Source organism: Molothrus ater, chromosome 14 (assembly GCF_012460135.2).
Source record: "Molothrus ater isolate BHLD 08-10-18 breed brown headed cowbird chromosome 14, BPBGC_Mater_1.1, whole genome shotgun sequence".
In the NCBI taxonomy this organism is placed as follows: domain Eukaryota; kingdom Metazoa; phylum Chordata; class Aves; order Passeriformes; family Icteridae; genus Molothrus; species Molothrus ater.
This window is the reverse complement of record NC_050491.2, coordinates 16,187,549-16,210,978: the sequence shown is the minus strand read 5'-3', so window position 1 is coordinate 16,210,978 and position 23,430 is coordinate 16,187,549. Positions and strand designations below refer to the sequence as shown.

The window sequence follows — 23,430 nt, the reverse complement described above, 5'->3', positions numbered from 1 at the left end:
GATCATTTATTTAGTACAAAGGAGACTGCCTTAGAAATCCTTTATATACTCCATATTCATTTCCAGTGATAGAAATACCATATTTTCATATTCAAAATACATTTTGAGCCATGAAATTTAGCTAATAAAAACCCCTGAATTAATTACTGCACCCAAAACCCCCTCTCATGGTCTTCTAAAGGACTGAGCATCTCAAATGAACCTGCAAATTAAACTCCAAGTTTTTCTGCTCCAGCAGAAAACTGGTGGTGCCTTTGAGAGATCTCAGATTATTTTTATTCATTTACTTCTTTGGTTTCTGTGACTTACTATTCAGTTTATTCTGCTTCTATGCTTGTGTGGATTTTTCTTTCCCAAAGGAGCAATAGTTAACAGGCTCAGAGAGGAATAAACCCAGAGTCTAATGCTGAAGTTGTAAGCACTGGATGAACTGGTTTGGTTTTCCCCTGGCTCCAGTATTCTGTCACCTGCTCAATTTTGGTCAGCAGTACTAAATCAAATGTTAACCATGCCCCCTTTGACAAATACCAAATTATCAGTACACTTAATATTTCCACTGTTTTCCAAGCAACCTGTCATGGAATTGCTGCTCTGGAAAAAAAAAAAAGTGCCCTGTATTTATTTCAGCGGGGATTTTTTTTTCTTTTCAAGTCTCTCCAGAGCAGAATTAAAATGTAGCACAGTGCACATTTAGCAAAAATATTTTCATGTCAGTGTGTCACTCAACATTCTTTCCCTGTTAACCATGAAATATTGTTTTCCAAGTCCCATCTCTAGATAAAAGGGAAAATCTCAGATATCTTTTAACATTCAGAAAACAGATTTCAGCTTTATTTTTGCATTAAATGAATTAATTTTATTTTCAACATCTATGTTCTGACAGGCAGAAGAGCTGATGCTTTGGGTGTTACTTTTTTCCCAGGTTCTGCCTGTTCAACCAAAGGACCTCATCCCTGAAGCTGATCTAGAGTGGGAATTAATACAAAACAGGTCCATTTCCTGTTAAATGTGTTATTCTGGCAGAGGAATATTTTCATCTCCAGATCGCAGCAGAAAGAATTAAAATTCAAGGCATTAATTATACTTTAATTAAACCCAACCATATTTCATAGGATTGTTTTGGCAGTATGAGGAAGAGTCTGTCTACTCAGCAGCTCGTGAGGTGCTTATGACAAATTATGAAGTCACTGAAGCCAAGGAGAATTGTTCCAGTCAATTAAGTGTGTCTGTGGAGGGGTAGCTGCAGTATGTAAAGAGGGAAAAATAGAGTGGTATTTGAAAGTTTTCCAGACTTACACATTAAATTGGTTCTTTTTTCTCTCCATGCAGTTTTAAGTCCATTGGTTTTGGTTTTGCCAGTAATTCTATTAACCTGTTAGGCAATAATGGCACATCCACTGCTCTGTTAATTGAGATTTCTCTGAATGACATGGCTCAAAATGCTGCTTCTCTGTCTGAGAAAATGAGTTTAAAGCAGAGAATGTACTAAAACTTGTGGCAAACACTTCTTTGAAACTCAGTGGGCCTCTAGTTTTTCTTCTTCTCTTTATTGCTTTCTTCCTAAATATTTTTATACTCAAATGTAGATGTGATCTACAAATGTGTATGATGTTGTGATTAGAATTGGAATTATAAGTTGCTTTATAGCCTGAAAAATATTAGTTAGCAGGATTTTTGGAGAGAGAATGGGTTTTTGGTTATTTGGGGAGGATTTTTTTTTTTTTTTTTTTACAGAATGTAGGCAGTTGTTAGCTGCAAAGCTTTTTTATTATTGTGGGTCACATTGCACAGCAGACAGGCAATTTTCTGGGACTGGGATGAGTGCAAGGAGGTCTCAGGTACAGCAGCTTCACGCTCCTTACCTCCATGGTTTAAAGCCTGCAGCTTGGTGAGAAAAAGACATAAAAATATGAATTAACTGCTTGGATTTTTTACTCTCTTTAATTGGTTTTGACCTTTGTTTCCTAAAGCCTCCTGCACTCTTAGCTGTACAAACAGCAGTGGGCACAGAGAGCACACCTGGATGGGCCTGATGAGGATTTTAGGCAGCAGTGCAGCATTTTACATCTTTTCCACAGGGTTAATTAATTGTAGACAAGAGCTGGGATCTGGCAGCTCTCTGACTCCTCCCTCTACTGAAATTAGTGAGGTGAGTAATTAATACTCACGGGACTACTCAAGGCAAGGGCTTCTGCACAGCAAAGAAATTCAATGTTACTGACAGGTGATACAGAAATGTGCGAAGTGTGCCAAGTATTGACAAGGTATTGATCAGGTCATGCTTGAAAATCTGAGTTGGAGGAATGCATTTAACTTTAGCAAATAGGATTGTGTCTCTGTTTGAATCGGCATGGAGCTGTTGGGGTATGTGCAGCAAATTCATTTCATATTTCTCTTTCTGTGTGGTGCCAGGGAAGTTCCTGAGCTCAGTTTGTTGGAAATGGCTCTGTTAGTCCTGGGGATGATGCTTCCTCTAAATGAGATTTTCATGGGAAACAGAACTGGGCACTGCCAAAGGTGTTTCTGATCAGATTGGTGTGGCTATTTTGTGACTCTGTATAAAATGTTTTTAGGGCATGTCAGCCACATTTACAGCCTGATATAACTGTGTGGAGCTGCTCAAGTCACAGCTGAGTTTGTTCTTCAGTGCCTGAGCAGGGTCCAGGCTGGATCCACATCAGGGATCCTCCTGTAGCTGCACCAGGATAAATCCTGGGGGTGAGCCATGCCACAAAAAAGACACGTGGCTCAGCAGAGTGTTTGTCACAGCTCACTGAGCCCTTCCTGCTCTTCAAACTTCCAAGAAATTCCTAATTAACATTTGTTTACCAGCTCATTGTGAACCTTGTGTGGCGCATGACAATGACAGCAGTGGGATTTGAGCCGTGATGCTCAGTAATGGGAATGATCCCACATTATTTCACTGTAATCTTTCATAAGAGTCTCAGTTATTTCCCAAGTTTCTCATACCTGGCAGTACTTAATGAGTAAGTCTTGGCTCTGTTCAATGGAACTGAGCTTTCTAAGTGGAAATTGCACAAAAGATGCAAATTGAACTAGAGCTTTGGATTCTGATTTGCTTTTTTTCCCTGTGCTATTTGCATGAACCTGCCATGTTGCTGAACTTTGATTCAGTCCTTTTGTATGACACTGTTATTCTTAGTTTAAAAAAAAAAAATCTATTTTTATTTTTGGAAGGACTTGATTAGCTAAGAAAGGTCAACCCCTGCTTTTCAAATTGATCAATGCTTTAACCTGCTGTGATTACATTTTCTGCAATTATACAGCATGGAAATGCCATTATATTACATCACATAAACACCTTCTAAAGGGTCATTCCACCGTGCTTTGCTAATTTAAGTACAGTTAGTGAACATTTAGAGCCATTAGGGTTGGAAAAGGCCTCAAGAGTGAATCCAACCTTTAAACACCCACTAAACCACAGTGTGAAGGGCCACATCTGCTCATTTCTGAACACCCCCAGGGGCGGTGACTCCACCACTGGCCTGCTCAGCCTGTTCACTGCTTAACCACTCTTCAATGAAGGGATTTCCCCAACCTGGCCAATGTGGAGAAGGTGCTGCTGTGAGCCTTGCTGCCACCTTTGTCACTTGGGGCCCTGAGGCTGCCCCAGAGCTGGTGCTGGGAGCCCCAGGGCTGTGGGGCTGACCCCTGGATGGAGCATTCACTGAGAGTTGGACCCGATGAGCCCCGTGGGTCCCTTCCAACCCAGAACACTCTGGGGTTTAATGCCCTTGCCTGCTCAGTGCCCAAGCTGCAGGAGGGTTGGTGACACTGACCCTGGTGCTGCACACATCTGATGGGGGCACAGCCCTTCCCTGGAGAGATGGATCTCCACCAGGCCAAGGACAGCACAGAGCAGCTCCTCACACCTGGGGGGATGCTGTAGTCTCTCTGTTTTGTAAGGAAAACAAGCACAAACACTTCTTTTCCCATTCTGGGCTCATCTTTAATGAGACTGTTTCTGGGTACTGTAGCTACCAACGTTGGTAGCAGATTATTCCTTCCTGGAGGCCAGGTTTAAAACCACCCACTTTGGAAGTCCTGGTTATAGAAAACTCTCATAAGCTCTGAAATATTACTAGAGAGAAAATCAAAACACATGGCCTGGTTGAGTAGAAGTTAAGATTTTGAGCAAAGCTTTTGAATCATGAAGGGTAATTACAGGGATGAACATTTAAGTGTCATTTTTCGTGGCTTAATATACAATTGCTTTCTAAAACTCTTTACCAGAGCTCTCAGAATTGCTTCTCTGCTGGAGATAGCTCCATGTTTATCCCTAACTCTTAATAACCTTTTTCTTTAATTCTGTTGCCTGTACAGTGGAAACAGACTTTGTGGATTAATTTAGTTCTAGGCTGCTTTTCCTGCTCAAGTCCTGTTCTGTTTTCTCTTCAAACTGTAAAATCTCCTGTTTAAGTCATGTACTGAACACAGAATTTCCCATGGAAGGAAATGTTCAAGGTTGCTCTCGGAGGCAATGTGAAACATTGAAGGGTGAAAGGGGAATCCTCTGAAAGGAAATGCAGGCAGGGGTGTGAGTGGTTTGGCCACGTGCAAGTGGATAAAAGGCTGGTTTGGAGTGAACATGAGGGAGTGTGAGCAGCACTGCTGTGCCTCCTTGGATATGACTCTGAGAGCTGCTGCTGTTTAATTAGACAGGACAATTGTGACCCAGTCATGGCACGTGCCTTGGAATAACAGGAGTTTGGAGCAAATTGCAGTGAATATTAGAGCTGTTACAGAAGGGAAAAGAGAAGGAGAAATTTGAAATTACTTATTTTTTAAATTAGAAAAGATGGGTTTTTCCCTTTCTTCTTAGTGTATGAATCACTACTATTTCTTATTTAATTATTTCAGCCCTTTTCTCCCTCCTGGAACTGTCCCTGGTTGCTTTGTTTCCTGGCCAAAGATAAAACTGTCTGTGAAGCCAGCAAAGCCTGTTAAATAAGCTGTCAAAACACAAACTGCTTCATACCTTGGAGCTCAGTAAGGAAGCCAATTTTATACAACTTAAAAATGAAAGTCTCTCAGTGTCACCTTGTTGGAAAACCTGGAGATAGACTGCACAGAGCTCCTTTTCATTATGATGCACCTGTAGGCAATCCAATTTCTGTAAGGAATGGTGGAGGAAACATCACACTCACAGCAAAACTGCCATGATAAAAGGCAGGGGTTTTTTCTTCAGGAGCAGGTTTTAAATTAAAATGAGAAGATTGTAAATGGAGTTCATGGTGTTAGAGAAGGATTTGGGTAGATCTGTGTCAGACATCCTTCGATGTGGTAGAGAAGCCTGAGATGATTCAGAAACGTGAGAAAATAGCACCTTGAGAGAAAACTCGAGTACTTCAGAGCAAGTGTTCCACTTTCTGTCTTTGCAGCTCTAGCAAGGGCTCTCTTCTGAAGTCTGACTAAAGGCAGCTTTTTATTTGATGAGAGTTTCACACTAATTCAATTACATGTGTAAGCTGCATTGCATTTGCACACATGATGGTGTGGGAACCGACTGAAAGGTGCAAGAATTAAATAAAGAATTAAATAAAGAATTAAATACTGGTTTGAAGTAGAGGCAGCAGGTTTTGTATTTCAGTAGGAATAGCTTCATCTTAAAGCTAAAAGCTCTAACCATCGTTTTTTCCTAAAAATGCAGAACCTAACCCTGTCCACATGAAAGTCAAGGGGCAAACTGAGAATACGGTGCTTATTTAGATATTTGATTCAAGAAAGATTGCTTAAGTGCCTGCAAGCCAGAGGATATTAAGATAGAAACAGACTATTAACAAAAGGCACTTTTTAAATAATCAAATGCTAGGAAAAGCATTATCACTTCAAACCGTGATAACTGCACCAGTCTGTCTCTGCTGTAGCACTAAAGAGTGCTGACATCTTAGAAAAGATCTAATTATAGGGCAGGGATTCCCTGCAGAAGTTCTGACATTTTTAAATACAAATAATATCATTTGGGGTAAAAATGCAAAGGGTAATGGTTTCTTCAAAACAAATGTCTGAATAAAAGTCGACATTGATGTTTAGAAAAGATATTTAAAAGGAAAGATACTTGCTTTTGACTGCTCATGGGAATGTCAGTAGAGAGTAAGGGACAAAGCTGGAAAAGAAATAATGAATGTTAACCCATAGGAGGGGAACAACTCAACTTTCTAGAACACCCCAGAACAAAACCCATTCTAGCTGGGTTTGGCTATTCTAAGATGCTCCCAAAACCTCTTGGTAGTGAATTAATACAGCCTTCAGTCCCACATTTCAAAGCACTGAAAACACCTCTCCTTGTAGTTCTAGAAAGTATCTAGATGCCAGTACTGTCATTAAACCATGTGCTCAAATATGGCAGTTTTTCCAGAGTATTTTTCAAGAAAAGGCCTAGGTAGGCTTTTTTTTTTTAACCAGTAGGATCTGATTCAAGATTGGATTTGCTGGGAAATACATTTATCCAATGCTGCATCTGAGGTGGGAAGAATTATAGAGTGACTGATGAGCAGCACTGAAAGTCTTATCTTTGTTCTACAACCAGAGGGGCCAAGCTACAACTCTCCATTTCCCTTCTTTTCTTATCTGCTCTCATCTGTCACGCATCTCAGTTTCTGATTGATTACTCATTTTTTCTCTACATTAAGCATGCACACAAGCACCAATAATTATTGAATGAATATCTGTGTTTACAGCTCCTGCTGCCTGCTTGTGTCTCACAGATATTTCCTGCTCTGCACATCCTCTTGTGATAAGTGATAAGAAGGAAGACGCATAAGAGGAAAAATAATTGGCTAAAGTGCAAAATGAGGTAGGAGTGCAAGCTCATTTTGAACCTTGAGGGAATTTATTAGTTGTTATATAAGGCTTGGAGGTTGGAACTTTGCTGTCCAGCACATTTATAACATCTGGGAGAAGGATTGGAGTTCTCAGTTGTTAACGTTTCCTGACGATGCTGAGCAGCAGATTGTCACACTCAGGCCCTGGCAGGGAAGAATTGTAGATTTGAACAAAAAGTTCAGAAACTGGGCAATAAAAGAGATCCTGGGTTATCATTATAACATCATGAAAATGTAAAATTATGTCCCCCCCCTCAAAAAAAAAAAAAAAAAATTAACTCTGGGGATGTTCAGCTGCATTTGTTTGGCTGTCGCAGGATTTCCTGATGTCTGATTGTGGTCGCTGAGAGAGGAATAATATTGGGGTGTCACCCCAAAGGTGCTCTCCCAGTGGCACACCCTGCTCTGCAGGCTCTCCCTGCTTTGTGGACTCAAACACAAGAACTATGAGCAGCCCAGCATAAAACAGATGAAAAAGGGTGGAAGAACACCAGGAAATGAGCAAGCCCGACAATTCTATCTAATTTCAGACTGAATTTATGGAGTGAAAAGAGGAATTCACACCACATTTCTCTGTGCAGAGCTATTGGTTTAACAACAAAAAAAAACCCAACCCAAAGACATGTTGAATTTTTGTATAAAAAATGCACCTTGTAGTACTGAAATCCCTGGGTGTAAGCCCTGTACATATGACAAATGCACGCTCTGGAAAAAAAAATTATTAGATCAAGCGTAAGGATTTATTCACAACCTCAATAATATATATTAAAGCAAAAAATGAGTCATATGTAACTTTAAAAAAACCACAAAACACAGCAAAGAAAATACCACAGATTTATTTAATTTTTTAAAGTCATTCCCTTCTTGACTCCAGAAATAGCCCTTATATTTCATTTTCTAATTATATTGCCATTATTCCAGCCAAAAAACCTGAGTGATATAGAAGGATGGCAAATGGAATAGCTTGGAGTACTAATGGAAGAATTCCTGGTTTGTTTTTTTTTTTTTTTGCCTTCAGCTGAGTTCAAAGATTAGTGCTGTAAGCACAGTTAAAATGTATCAAGTGGTAGAAAATTAATTATGAATGTACTTTAAGTAGAGGCTGTTAAACTTCAGCAGTTTTTAATATAGAACAAACAGCAATGAAAATTATTATCATTATAGATGCTGACAAAAAAAAGGCCTTTCAAGGACCCCAAAAGAGTCATGGCTGTGACACATTTACGTGGGTTTGTCTGACAAAATGAGAGCCTTTTCTTGCTTCTCAGGAATAGAAACCCTTGGTCCCCCACAGAGCTAAAAACAGATAGGATTTGAGGGGCAGTGTTCTTACCCTGAGAGTTTTTGAAGTTAAATTTAGTTTTTAGCTTAGTTTCTGAGCATCATCTGTGGTTTATATGCTAGTCAGCCTTGATCAAACCCCTTAGGGCTGAGATTTTATTGATCTTCCTGACAGATGTCCTGTACTCTAGGGTGAATTGCTGCTTAAGCAATAAATACTTTTAAAAATATATTCCCCACAGTCAGGGAAGAGTGATTAAGACAAAAAAGCTCGACAGCTATTGTCAGAATTTGCAAGCATTTGTTGCTATGGCTGTAATTAAAATCCTGAAAGAAAATCAAGCTTTTAGACCAACTGGTGCCATCCATAAAAAAAAAAAAAAAACAAATACCAATTTATTCCAAAAATTGTCTTCAGCACATTTTGTTGTTTATCAAAACAAATACTCATGTAACTACTGTCTTGATTTTGTTAATTATATTCCCACCAATACACCAGAGACTATTCTTTCAGAATATTAATTTCTTTATGTAAATTACGAAGGGGGGTTAGAAATAATGCTGCTGTTGCAAACCATTTATCTGTTCTGTGGTGTAAAGAGATCCAATTTCAGCTGATTGCACGATGATAATTGTGGTTACTGTTGTCATTAGATTTTTTAGAAGGGAATGGGGTTTGTAGCTTGTGGCTTGCAGGGCTGGTATTTTCAAATGGAAGATTTTTGTATGGACTTTGTTCAAGAAATACTTAAAATTTCCAGTCAGAAGCAATTCCCATTCTTGCTTCCAGCAGCCCTGTGCTCACAGGGCTCATTATTGTGCTTTTCATGCCATTTCCCATTCACCAGACAAAAAGCTTTTAGATTTTTTCATACCACGATGGAGAGGTGACAAAAACATGGTCCAGGAACAGGTTTTTGCTCTCTGATAAATAGTTTTTATTCCAACACTGGGGCTCTCTGTGGGCATTCATCTCATGGGCATATGGGCTGGTATTTATTTAGCCCATCAAATTTGCAACAGAGAGGGAACTATTCCAAGATCAAAGGTGAATGGTGCACAATAGCTTGTAGAGAAGATGTTTGCCAGGTTTGGACTTTGTTCCAACACAGTGCTGAGGTTTGTTGTATAAAATTTTGGTGCAAATTCTGTCCAATTAAACCTTTTGGTTTCAAGTTTCAATATCACAGATCAGTGCCATTGGCTCAGGAATAACTTCATGAAGCAGGAAGGAGAAAGTTCTCCCAAGCAAGCTGTCAGGAGTCTGTGGTGGAGCCTTTAGGGAGAAGGCTACAGTGGGCAATTTTGGGCAATGATGAGTGTAAGAAGCACAAAGAAAGGAGTTGCTGAACAGGGGATGTGCATCTCTCTGGCTTCCAAAGCAGCCCAGGCCGGAGGAGGTACAGAACCCTGTCAGCTCCACACAGGCAGGAGCCTTTTTGGGGTCCCCAAGAGGCAGGATGAGGTTGAGGCTGGTTTTGTACCCCTCACATCTTTGCCAAGGGCAGAGCTGGGCTGCGTTTGCAGCTGAAGGTTGGGTTTGTTATCCCAGCCTGGTGTGCTCACACTGGGCTGTGAGCTCAGCAGAACCAAGGTTTGAATTCTGTAATGAGCTCTCTGAGCAGGCAGGGATGGATGAGGGGGACCATGGGACACCCAGTAATGGTTTCACAAATGTGCTGCCATGTCCTGGGTCTGCCTTGTGTGCCACAAAGACATCAGATATTTTTGTTTCTAAACAATCAGTTTTCCAAACCCTTCAAACATAAGCTAGCCCATTTTCTGTTACAGCACAATACTTATAACAAACCCACTGGTTCCTCTTAAAATATAATTATAACATTTATAGATCTGTTGTGACTTAGTGTTTCCCTCAGTAGGAGCAGTTCTGGGAGTCAATTAAATGCTGAAGGAGAAATTAACTGGAGGAGCAGATGAACCAAGCAGATGAAAGACAAGTAATTCTTTCTTATCTAGGAAATATTTCTTCAAACAAAATAGATTTGAAAGCATCACTGAGATGTTTAGATGGAGAGAAAATGGTTCCTTAAATTTCTTCTTATTTCCTAGATTTTCAAATAAGGCCTCCAACTGTTTGATTCCCCTTGGAAGCTGATTCTTTTTCAGCAATTCAGTAGGGGATACCAGCAAAATCATTTTCAGTGCCTATTTAAGCAATACAGGACTTAAATCTTCTTTATGACGATGTTTCCAAACACCAAACTATAACAAGGAAGTAAATTTCATATAAAATCTATCCCTTCTGCTTCTGTCTTTTGGTGAATAAGAAAACTCAGTCATATTTTTATCATTTTGCAATTGCTGTAACTTTTGTCTGACTTTGAATGCATTGAGCTAATGGCTTAACAAAACAGGTTCAGGATGAGAATAAGTATCCAGGATCCAGGAAGAATTGTTCCCAACTTGCTGTTAAAGGATTTAGTGACTTTAGTAGGTGACATCATGGCATGTTTTACGAATTCAATCCAGTGTCTAGGAGGAGATTTTAAGTCACTACGAATGGAAATGGAGACATACTAGTTTTATTTCCTATGTTTTCCAGTTTTACCAGTTCTGTCCAGTTCCTGTTCTCTCATTTATACAAATCTTGAAGATGTTTGTCACCAAATAAATGAGCTCCTGCTTTTTGTGTGGTTAGAGACCTCAACTTGTGCACAGCTTTTCTGGGGCATTAAAGCCACGTTCAAAAATTATTTGAAGTTGCTGTATTAAAAAATATCTGTCATCAAACTATATCAGCAACACTGAATTCATTTCCATGGAACTTTTTTTCTGACCTTCCCAAATAATACTCCAAAATGCATTAGGATTTAAAGGAACTCAGCTTTAAGCTTTTTGTGGTCACGTGTTTACTATTTTTAGACAAATATTCAAGTTAGACTTCAGAATTTAATTTCTGAAATAAGTTATTTGAAGCATGACCTGAGTTTACTTCCATGTATGAATATTATATGAAAGGATTAAGACTAGTCTTTGGAAAGCAATCCCAGTTCTCTTACAAGACACCATTCCTTTTCTCAGGCAGCTTTGATCTGCTATTCTTTAAAACCAGGCAGATTTTCCTTTCTTTAGCAGAGGTTTTGTACTGGATATCTGCTTAGGAAACTAAGTGATATATTCAAATTCTTAATTAACACTTAGTGAAAGGTTCTAATCCATACCAGATGAATAAACATCCAAATTTTAATAACTTAGAATAACTCATAATAATAATAACTAACTCAGAATAACTGAGTAAAAGATGAATAATAAAGCTGTGCTGCAAATGATAAAAATATTGCTGTCAGCAAAGAGACAGAATTTCTGAAAAAGTACTGAAACCATGTTTCAGAAAAAGCCTCCAGACATATTCTGGGGTTATGTAAGAATTACTTCTTCTGTCTTTTCTACCTCTGTTCAGCTTTAGAGTGGTTCTTCCTCCCAAGGCTGTCCCAGTTCACAGCTCATTGCCAATCACTCCACATTCACTTCAGCCACAGCAAATGTTTACTGTGGTCAAGGGCTCTGTAAAAGTGTCAAAAGCGCAAACCCCACAAAAATGTGGGGGTTCTGTTCTGGCTCCACTCCTCTGCCAACTGCTCGTCCCCACTGAGGAGCAGCCAGAAAGGAGGAAGGGTTTGCAGGGCTGATGGAGAGGAGGAGGCAGGGAAGCAGAGAAAGGCTGGGAGTTGAAAGGTGTGACAGCAGCACAGCCTTGGGGAAGGGCTGTCCTGAGGGATTCGGGATGACCAAGTTCTGAGCCAGTGGAGGGGAAAGAGTTTGTGTAAAGTCTGAATGAAGAGCAGTTTGTGGGATTGAGAAAAAATGAAACTGTTTAAGCTGTTAGGGAAAAAGAAATAAATAGATGCATCCTTATGGTTTTCACCCCACAAGGCAATGGAACATGTTTATCCCAAGCCCCACTGAACAGTCATGTACAGAAAACAAAAAAAAAAAAAACACTTTTTTCCATTTGACTTATTGACAGATGGATCAAGTCAACATTCAAAAGTGACATATGGAAAAACTTCTAATTTTTTCAAGAGATACTTTTCATGATGCCTTCCAAAGCAAGAATGGAAATCAGGAGAGGATCTAATCATATTTCACATTACTTGCAGAGTTTCTGCTCACTGGTGCAAAAGTTCTCAGAGCCACCACAGATTATTTATTTGCTGGGAGTTATCTGGTCTGCTCTGCACCATTACTGCTGCCTATCAATGCTTTCTGACCTGAGCACACAGTTTGCTTGCTGGATTACAGGAGCAGCTTTAATCCCCTCCTGGTATCTCCAGAGACTCCCTGTGTGTGATATCAGCTCTCACAAGCTGATAACGGTGTCACAAATTCTTTCCCGTTTTGATGTAGTGTAATACAAGCTGTTGTACAAGTCTTCATGTCTCGGGCTTTTTGATACAGTACATTTATTTTGTAATTCTGAAAGTTCTCAGACACCAAAATGAACCAGACAAGTGTTGACAGCATGAACAGTAGGCACATGGAAAAAAAAGCAAAAACTGGAAATGAGAATATAGGAATTGTAATTACAGTTTTAAGTATTGGATTTTTAAAAACATTTTTATAAAGTTAAGATCCTCAAATCCCTTAAACTAAAAGCTGGGATTTTATCTGCAGTGCAATTTTCTTTTCTCTTTGGATTTTGCTGGGTTTGGGAGGCATTGGCCTTCCTTTGTAGCTCACCCTGCCAGGCAGCAAAGCCACACCAAATCCTCCTGAGCCAGGGTGCCTGTGGCAGTCACAAATTGCTTTGCTCCCCAGAATGCATGGCCTGAGGTAGTTCAAGGGACAGAGAGAACATTTCCTTCTGCTAGAAACCTCTATCAGTCTTTTCAGCCCACATCCAGGGTGATATTTTCGAGCTGTTTTCTCCATTATTGCCAGACCAGACTCTGTGGATGTGTCTGGATCAGCCATGAGCAGACCCAATTCTCCATTCCTCATGTGATCCCACACTGCTTCCTCCAGAGGACTGCAAACCAGGCAGACTATTGGTACCCAATTCTTACACTTGAGAAAGTATGAATAGATAGAAAAAAATACTTCAGTCTTTTTATAGGAAGCAATCTTTTCCCTAATATTGGTAAATGTGTGCCAATGATTGTTAAATGTTACTAATTGAAGACCTGATATAGAAGTATTTACTGGAGTATCATCTTTCTGCTCTTATTCCATAAGTCTTACCTGATTTTATTAAAATTTAGTTTTAACTATCATTTCATAGTTGACCCTGGCTCTGACAGGAAGGTTGGGCTAGATGGGCTGGGACCTTCAGAGGATGTCCCCAGCCTGAATTATTCCATGATTCTAAATTGTTACACATGTAATTGCAAAGATCCATGAAATAGACTGTGAAAATCCAGGTTTACCCTGAGAAAAAGGCCCCACAGAATTGCTGCAATTAAAAGGGTTTATCCCTTTCTCAGTGACTTTTGAAGCCACCTAGTTATGAATACTGGCATCGCTTAACAGTAAAATTTACCAAGACCTTCAAAGGTGCTGTAGCCTTTAATCATGCTTTATTTACTGGTTTTATTTGGATTGATCCAGCCAGCTTTAAATGGAGTTAGAGAGTAGAACCATCTCACTGCTCATTTCAGAGGGTGAGCCAGCTCTCTGAGATTTCTCAGCTCTCTGAGATTTCCTGGAGCTCCAGCAGAACCGAGCAGCCGGCTGCCTTGAGATGCTGCCTTTTTTTTTTTTTTCCTGGTGCATATTTTTGCAGGTTATTTTTAGTGCAGTTATTTGTGGTGAGCGCTCCAGAGCGTTTGGGAGAAGGTGCTGAGCTGCATTTGCATGCAGGGAACAGCGGCAGCTCTGGCCAGGCTGTGCTGCTGTGGCAGATGTGTGTCCGTGGGCTGTGGGAGGGCAGGGACAGGGATCCCAGCTCCTCCACCCCACTGACCTCGCTCAGCCTTGTCTGCATCATGTTATCCCAGCCATCAGACTCCTGGGTGGGGTTGTAAATAGAATATGACACACAGACTGCGATGGAGCTGATCTCCCCTTCTGGGTATTTACACTCCAGTCTGTGGGCTAAATTTGGGGACCTTTCTGTCTAAAAATTCTCTGCAGAGGATACACAGTGAGGGAGAGGAAGAAAACCATCACCAAAACTCCTCCAGGGGATGGTGTTCTTTGATATTATTATTCCTTGGACATTTTCCATGTAATTTATAGTATCTTCAGCTAGCTAATGAAACAGAACTGACACTGTCTTAATATTTGACAAGCTAATTATCCCACATGTAGTAAACAAGGTTTTATGTAAAGCCTTCACATTTTCTTAAGTGAAACAGAAGCAGACAGCCCTGTTCCTTTTCTGAGCAAAACATTCAAGTGTTGCACACTTCACATGATGCAGTTTTATTTCTGATGTTGTAGTCAAGTAATTAGATCCTGCCTTATCTGGTTGACTTGAAGACTCATTGCATCAACCTTTTGAGTACTGCTGCTGAGCATGTAGTGGCCAAAAGGATTTTTTTTTATCCAGGTACATTCTGTGGCCAAGTGGGTAATGCAAACTCTTAAAAATAATTCATAAATTTATAATAATTTCATAAATCTATATATGCTCACACATGTATGGATTAGATAAAGATGACTTACCTTTTCTGTAGCCCACAGTAAGTTGGTGTTTTTTCTCTAAAATGGGCACCTGTGGATTCAGCTGTTTCACATATCCTGGCATCACTGCCTGTTTTTATCTTCTGTATTTACACAGAGTATATTTGACCCCATATAGCCTGAAATCAATTATGTCTCATCAGAAGAGACAGAGAGATAAGGACCTTGCTTTGTAGGGCTGTAGCTGTGTTTACAGGCAGTTTCCAAATGGAAAATGGTCAATTCCTCAGAAGTTATTAGTTCTTGTTTTCCTGCCCCAGAGTATGCTCCTGTGAGTACAGAATACTTATTAGACATGGTTTGTACAAATCCTACTTAAAATGATGCACTGTCTTGCTCTGTGCAGAGTTTTCTGAGGGGCATTTTTTCTTTGGTAAGATTTTGACAGTGTGAGTGAAGGCAATATGTTCTTGTTGCAGTCTGAAATTGTTCAGATTTTAACAGAAATAGTTAAATCTCTTGATTCTAGGATTACAAAGCAATACACATATTGGCTGTTTTTCAGTAGATGGCACAATATGTCTACCAACACTTAATAGCAGAAATCATGCTCTGCTTAAAAAAAATAAAATAACCAGACAGGTTCTTCTACAATTGCATCTAAATCTTCTAGATATCCATGCAATATTTACAGGAAAAGCAAGAGGATTGCAACCTTCCTCCTCCCTGTGATATTCCCACATTTATTCTCCAAATGTGCTCCAAAGGGGATCAGCTCTACTGCATAAACAAATTAGGCAAGAGCTGTGCTTTTTATTGGTGCTGCCAGCAAGGTGGTGGAGGTTTTTGGAATGAACTCTCCTAAAGAAATCTCCCTGGATCTGATCTCTCACTTCATGCAGGCGTATGAACAGTCAGCTGTCATCACTACCTACAGAGCTTTAGTGCTTTAAAAAAGGGTAGAACTATCTAATTATATAGAAAAGTCATGAATCTCGGAAGTAATTGGATTATTTTCTTCGTGTATTCAGCTTCTCCCTATTTTAACTCCTTCTTTGCTGCCAAGCCACTTGACTTACCCAACAAACATAAAAAGCACAGCACGAAAATTGCATCACATCCTTTCCATTCATCCTTCCCATTCACAACAGAGCTGTGCTGTGTTGGCATCACCTGCTGAATCTGAGCTATGAGCAGCCCTCGAGGCAGTGTCAGCTCTCCAGCCTTGTCTCTGCACCCCAGGGGCAGCTGTGGGGTGCCCTGCTCCATTGTGCTCCCAGCTTTCCTTCCAAAGGAGCTGGAAAAGCAGCCAGGGCAGGGCTCTGGGCAGCCCCAGGGTGCAGTGGGGCTCTCAGCTCTGCTCTGAGCTGCCTCAGGATGAGTTTAACAAAACTCATCCCAGAGCCGGGAGTGGCCAGCCCAGCACAGAGCATCTGCTCCTGGTGGGATCTCGGAGTGCCCAGAGCTCCAGCCACGCACAGCTGGGACCCCTGCCAGTCCCCCAGTGGAGCAGAGGGAAGCACAATCAATTACAGAAATAAAAACAAAGCCAAGAATGTCTTTATCACTGAGAATATCTAAGAATATCTTTAATGCTTTCTGATCTCATCTCCCCACTAATCTGTGTCATTGCTTTGTCCTTTTTTCAGCCAATCTAAGTTGAAATTCCTCCTGCACTTGTGCCCTGCTTTTCAGTTCTGTTGCCTCTCACTATTTTACTGTCAAATTTCTCTGCATCAGCCAGGGTCATTTTATTATTCTTGTTGTTCTCAAGCTTTATGAATGAGATACCTTTACCCTGTTTGTTCCTCGCTGAGGAGATGCTTTGTAAGATCCACTTCCTCTACTCATTTACAATAAACTAAAGCCTCTTCAGAGATGTGGTGAGCACTGAGCACACTGTCTAGTGCAATCCTTTTGGATGAAGTCATTTATTTATCCACATTATAAATTAAGGAAGTGGTGAGGAACACAGTTTAAAACAGAAAGTGATGTGAGGGCAAAGATATGGAGAGTGAACAATGGAAACAGGAGAGCAGACAGACAAAGACAAGCACCCAGTTGAGTGCAAGATTGCAATCATGCTGATTATTTTCCTCCTGTACTTCTTCCTGGCCTGCATTTTTTTGTATGCTCTTGATACCATCCATTGTAGGAGAAATTCACTTTGCCTGGCTTCACAAGCCTTCTGAGTGCCATTCAGGACAGAGACTCTAATTTGCTTGTTCTAAATCACCCTCTGGAGGGGCCTCTCTCCTCTGCTGAAGCACCTAGAGAGCATTGTTTCATATTATTGGTATCTGGAATTAGTGTGAATATTCCAAATAATGCACTTCTCTCTCTTTCCTGCTGTGTTTTCAGATAAGTATGGAAAGCATTTGTCAAACCTGGGGAATTGCTACAATTTCAGTAAGATTTCATTGACTAGGAACTCAAGGATACTGGAATTCAAAAGATAATGCAACACTAATTGCAGCAGTTATGATTTCTAATATTATTTTCTTTACCTTTGAGAAAGTCGTTTGGAGTTTTTTTAATCAATGGGGAGAACATAAGATATGGCTGAAGGAAGGATTGTTAGCATATCCCCTTGTGTAAGGACTTACAGTTCTGTTCATTTGAGCAATATTATTACCACAAAAACATCCAAAATCAAACTTTAATAAGCATCTATTTTGTCTTCACTGATACAAGCACCTTTATTACCAGTAATGAAGGCATACTTGAGACTTGGTGCCTGCAGAGTTGAGCATTTCAAGGTTAAAAACGCAGAGCTCAGATCACCATCTCTTATTCTATCCCTTCGTGGTTGCATTGGAGGAGCTTTCCTCAATGCTCCCAAAATTACTGCTCCACCCCTTGTCCCACTCAGAGGTGGCACCCTCCCAGAGCTGTGCTCTGTCCCCCTGGCATTCCCAAAAGATTTTGGCTGAATGGTTGGCATTGCACAGAGCCCAAAGCCAACAGTCACAGCATTTCTGAGATGTATTGTTTCCGTGATAAGCTCATGACTTTCCTATGAGTTACTCCAAAGGCTCAAATAATAAACATGCAAATGATGTGTCAAGATAAGACCCAAATTAAGCTTTTTATCCTACCTTGAAGAAGCTCGAATTGGAAGTAGCCAACTTTCAGATAATGGCACAATGCTGCGAAAGGATCCTGACTTGTGGAAGGCTTTAAAACAACAGCACAGGCAGCGCACACGGGGCTGTTTTCTCACATTTCAGTGACAGATTATTTCAGAGAACTCTCTAGCCCATTTCCTATTTCCTTTGCCCTTGGCCTGCTGAGTAATATTTGCATTTTTCCCTACAACATATCTCCTCTCTGGACGGAAGCTCCTGATAAATGTTTTCCGTTGAACTTCCCTCAGCATCCACATTAAACAAACGCCTTTCCAGGGACCATTTCCTGAGGCCTCCTCCACTTTCTGCTGCTGGAAAAGGCCCACGTTGTCCCTGCCCAGTGCCACAGAGTGGAACTTGGGATTGCAGGACGTTCCCAGTCTCTAAATATCGTTATCTCAAAAATCGTGCCAGAAAATCTCCCCAGAAATCAAAATCCTCATCGAAATTATAGAAATATTTCCTGCAGTATAAATGCAAAGTGAAATAACAATTCTGGAGAGTTAGAGCTAGACTTTGAGGGGTTTTTGTGAGCTAAGGATGTCCTTGGAGGAGCAAGACACAGGCACAATATTATGTATTTTATCCCCTGCTGTTGGTAGGTGATTAGAATCAAAGCATAGCAGAGAACACACCAAGATGAATTATTGTGACACTCTTTCACAGCAGCTTTCATTTGTTTTAATATTCAGCAATATAGCCCTTCCAGCCTGCTAAAACCTCTTTGTGTTTTCCATTTTCCTCTGAGTCAAAGGTTTTAATAACTTTTCAGTTGTAACAGTTAAGATTCAGGTATTTTGGTACACATTTAAGTGGCAGCTAATGATTCATTAGAGTTGTACTGTGAAAATGAAGTTGCTAAGCTACATTCGTGTTGCAATTAATTTCAAATTTAAAAATCTCTTAAAGTAATCCTTTCAAGATAGCATATAAAAGGTTGCCCTTTAAGATGGCACGGAAAAAATTCATATCTTAAATTTCTCTTCAAAACATACTTTATAAATAATCCTAAAGTAGATATGACCTCTACTATAGTATTCACTCAAAATGAATCCTATCTTGAAAAACTATTTTTTTCTATAAATGAAGCAATGCCTACAAAGTAACCTTTGTTCTTGTCCTAAATTTCTCTTTTGCTAAAAACTGCAAGCAAATGCAAATCTGTTCAATGTATTTCTCCATGTATTGCACAAGTATTGGAGTGTCTCAGTGAATTTGATTATACAACTTGAACCATTTTTCCCTACAGAAAAAAATATCAAACATATTCACTTCTAAATGTGCTCCTTGAGTGCATTTTGCATTGAAGGGTTTTACAAAGAATTACCCCCAGTGTAATGTATTTTAGCTCATGCGCTGATGCCCATATTCCCTCAGAGTCTTGTGAAAACTCATAAAAAAATATGTAGTGCTGGCTTACCAAGAACAATTTTTAAATCTCAGTAATTCATCTTGAGAGACTCCATGATCAATATCATGCAGCACTGTGAGCCTGCTGCTTTATTATCCTTTTTAGCCAAGTGTGGAGAGATAAAGCATTGATTTTTGTTTGCTGCGTGTGCTGTAAAAACAAAGGAGAAATGTCATTTTTGAATGCCAAGGTTATATGAGTATGGTTCTATTGATTTTCAATTAAATAAAAGTTATGTAAGGCAATAGTTGACATTGCTTTGGGGAAAAAATAAATGCCATTGAAATAAATTAAAAAAAAAACAAGCAATACCTTGGAAAATAATTTATGGCAAGTTCATCTCCCCAGCTGAGCTTTCAAAAATTGTTTTTCCATTGGATTCAGAGTAGTGTAGTTTAGATAATACTGCAAAAACTTTAAATAAGTAAGGATTGACAACATGAAACAAGAACAGTACAATTCTTTATTTTAGAGATTTCCTGCTTTTGGGGTATTTCATTGTGATGACCCAATGCATTACAACTGACCTCTCTAAGAAAAAAAAAAGCAACTGAGATATTTCATATTTTCTCTACTCTGTTTTTCCCTATTATTGATAATTTATTCAATTTTTTTTTTAATTTGCTTGTTAAAGTAAATTTTATTCATCCAGAAAGGCCATTTGTTTAAATCTGTGGTGTCTTGTAGGACTAAGCTGTTGAATTTTAACACAGGAGGAAGGAAGCCACCTGCTGCTGAGAGATAGAAAACAGAGTTCTGCTGTACAGGCTCTATGGCAGGGGCAGCCTTTAATTACAGACAAATGTGCAGGAGAAAATCCATATTTAAATGCATTTGGAACTGAATTTGTTACCCCTGTGCTACAGGAACGCTGGGGTTTGATGCTCCTCAAGCATAACCAGGCACTGAACTGCACTCAGACCTTAACCTCTAAAAAACAGGAAGGATTTTTAGGGACCTTTAGTTCTGAATTTATATTTTCCTCCCTTTCTCTTTAACTGTGCACTCCAGAAATGTCACACACATTTAAATTACTAGTGAGGAGTTTCTGTAATCCCACAATGCCAAGAATTTAGCTGCTTTTACTATGAAAGTGCTGCAAACCTTCAAGAATTGGAAATGAGGGTAGAGATTCTAAAATATATCATTATATATATATCGTTTCCACAGATAGTGATATATGGAGATACTGTTTAGAGATCCTCAAATTCTCAATTTCTTGCATGTTTTTATAGATGTATGAAGTAAGAAACCTTTGTAGAAATGCCCCAAATGCTCAAATGGGCAGATTTGAGAAGTCAGACACAATAACCCCAAACCTGCTCATCTCTTTCAGGTTTTGCTGACCATATGCTTTCTGCCCAGCAAATTCTGGTCATCTCCTGAGTTTTTCAAAGTAACTCACAAGTTATTATATTCCTTGCTATGTGGTGATCAAAACCCCTCAGTGTGTCAGCTGGGTGGAATTAGCATCTGCCATCTGTCCTCAGTGGGATCCTTATCAGCACAGGGGGGAAAGAATTCCTGCGTATGCTTTGGCAAATACAACAGGATTTCATTCCCTTTTAGCAGTTCTTGGGAGCAGGAGAAGCCAAAAGGCATCAGGAATGTGGAGAAGAGAGCTCAAGATAATCAGTGAATAGAGAACAGGGTATATTTTTAATGTTTAGGTTGTCTCTTTTGTTGAAATGCTAAATGAAAATTTTATCTTGGCAAATTATCAGAACTGTCCTGTCATGAAATAATTCTCTGCAAATTGTTTCCTGCTATTTCCCATGTTGCTATTCTGGTACATATATAAATTTCTCCATCACCTTGGCATAGATAATCAAAAACTTATTTCCCCAAGTGTTTTTTCCAAGCCTGGGTAAATTTTTACATGTCCATCAAAAATGATGAAAATTTGAAAAAAAAAAATAGAATGCCTTTCTGCTGACAATCACTTTATTCTGCAAGTGTAAGAAGGCTTTGAAGGAGGACTTGAGTTATTAAGTGACACAAGGCAATGGGAGAATTGCAGGGAGGGAAGAAGTGAAGTTTCAAAACAGCCTGAAGAGGAAGGAGGTGAATTTGTGGACAAAGGGCAGGGTGAAAGTGTTGTGTTGTACGCAGGAAATGGCTTCCTTGTGTCTTGCTGTTGTTATTATATCACTCTTACACTGACAAAAATGAATCTTTATGTATCATAATTAATAAATAGGTTCAAAGGTACACCTGCCATCAGTTTTCTGTGCAGAGTGACTTACTGGGTTGTAAATTTTGTTTATCTGTGGAAAGAGGCACATCTGTAGAGGTGAAGGGTTTACAGATTCCAGGTTACCTTTTTCTCTGTAGATAAGATCACTTATGAAACATTATTAGTAATTAGAAAATTGGATCTCTTTTGGATCTCTTAACCTTACTGAGTTATGTATTTAAGGGACAAGACCAGGTTAAATCTGTAGTGGTTGGAACCTGATTTGCTTTTCATTCTCAGTGTGAGGCAGAGCTGTGTGATGGCCCATGTTGCCTTTTACATGGAATTGGTGGTTTAGAACATTGGAAACCACACAGCACAATGAGATCTTTCCTGAATTTGCATTTCCAGAATTCCATAGCTTATAAATTTTTTTTTTAGAATAAATGTTCCAGAAGTGTGGGGGCTGTCACACTGCGGTGTGAACGAGCACTGGTTGTAAAGGTGCTATGACTCTTAACTAAAAATAATATTCTGGGAGTTCCCAGAATTGAAGAATAAAAAGCAGAAAGTTTTAAAATACCAAGTTCATGCAATGTGAAAAATTAATTGTTTCTACAACAGCGCGTCTGGCTAAGCTGCCATGGCAACAATTGCAGAAGACACATTCCCTGCTAGAATTTCCCCTCAAATTAAAGGTGCAGTTGGGAAGTGTTTGCTGCAGAACCACACTTTGTGGATATGTTTATTGCAGCAGCACCCAGGCCCCAGCTGCAGCAGGGCAGATCCTTCTGCACTCATTCTCTGCAGCTTGGGATTGTCCTTGTGGGGCCACATTGCCGTGGGCATCCTGTAGAGAGCTTTTTAGATAATTGGTTAGCTGAGAAAGGACATTTCGATACCAATGGATAAAGATAGAAGAAACAAGCTGAGAACTGAGCAACCAGTGTCCAATCACTGACAAAAGTCACAGTGACCTTCTCTGAAACAGGAAGACGGGGGAGAAAATCGCTTGCCAGAAAATGTAGATATCTTAAGTAGAGAAGTTAGAAGAATGCAAATATAGAAGCAAAATAATTGTTAGAAAATAAGAGTAGGTGTAGTTGATCTAAGTGTGCTTTAACCAATGATGAGCTCGGCTTTTGCAATATGTATAAGCTTCATTAACACCAATATAAATATGTGTAAGCTTTCAATAAACTTCGAGATTTGCTATTCACGCATATGGTGTGTCGCGTTTCTCCCGCCGTTCACGACAGCATCCTGCTGCACCCTGAGGAAGTGCTGGTGGAAAGAAGGAAGGGGCAGTTTGGGAGATAATTTCTGCTCCTGCCACAGCCCTGTTTTGTATTTAGTCTCAAGGAACAACAGAAAACCAGATGATTTCCTTAGCTCTGGTCCTGGCACTGTGGTATTTAGCAAATGGGTTCCAGTCATCCTCAGTATTATGTAATTGAATGGTAATGTTAAAAAAATCACAGTTTTTACTGGAAATGTGCAAACACAAAAGGAGAATTTGTTATTTTGTCTGAAACCTCACTGTCTTGTATCAGAAATTTGCTGCTTTTTGTGCTCTCGGTACTTTAGACACTATCTGGGCCTGTGCCTAAATAAAACCCTGGTGGGTTTGGATTCAAGGGTTGAGTTTTGGATAATTTTTAATTTTTAACTGAAGGGGTCCCTCTGCTGGCTCCTTCCAAAATTCCTTTCCAGGGGTCACCAGGGGTTGGAGTTGTTGCCTTAGAAATCTAAGAGCACCTTTAGTAACATAAAGCATTTTCATAATGAAAATAAGAAAATATTTCATGGTGAGTACACATGAGTACAGCTGCCCTCATATGATTTTAGAAATTAGTTTTATAAATTTGCAAGAAAAAGATGATTTTTTTCCTAATGGTATTTTAATGATACATAAAATACACCATAAGTGTATTTGAAGAAAATTATGAGAATTATACCCTTCAAGTTCGGGGGGTGGGGGGGAATTACTGTCTTTTTTCTTTT

General features: G+C 39.6%; 1 long non-coding RNA gene across 4 annotated transcripts in view; it reads left to right on the top strand.

Annotated features, from left to right (window-relative positions):
• The window catches only part of LOC118698865 (uncharacterized), a 127,193-nt gene that overhangs the window by 9,153 nt on the left and 94,610 nt on the right, over positions 1-23,430 (top strand). The window contains exon 1 of one of the 4 annotated variants that reach the window (XR_008508625.1): positions 6,724-6,817. The exons of the other annotated variants lie outside the window; for them this stretch is intronic. This is a non-coding gene — a long non-coding RNA (uncharacterized LOC118698865). Of the gene's footprint in view, positions 1-6,723; positions 6,818-23,430 lie in introns of those variants that run through there. 4 annotated transcript variants of the gene reach the window in all.